We start from the raw sequence: 225 nt of genomic DNA on the forward strand, positions 1-225 counted from the left end.
GTGCAGAGTGGCTGCTTAGCAGGTTAGTTCGGGTCAAAGGTCAGCGTCAAGGGCGGCGATGGTGCGTAGGGGCGGGCAGCGAGCGCGGTGTTGGTGCGTATGAGCTGGTGGCGAGGGAGAGGGCGGGCTGCGAGGGCGGGTAGCGGCGAGGGTGAGGGCGGGTAGCGACTGCGGGCCATCCAACGCTGCTTGCGGCTTTAATTTAGTTTATTTCTACCTAAATTA

The sequence above is a fragment of the Oryzias melastigma genome, unplaced genomic scaffold, assembly GCF_002922805.2.
Source record: "Oryzias melastigma strain HK-1 unplaced genomic scaffold, ASM292280v2 sc00372, whole genome shotgun sequence".
Taxonomy (NCBI): domain Eukaryota; kingdom Metazoa; phylum Chordata; class Actinopteri; order Beloniformes; family Adrianichthyidae; genus Oryzias; species Oryzias melastigma.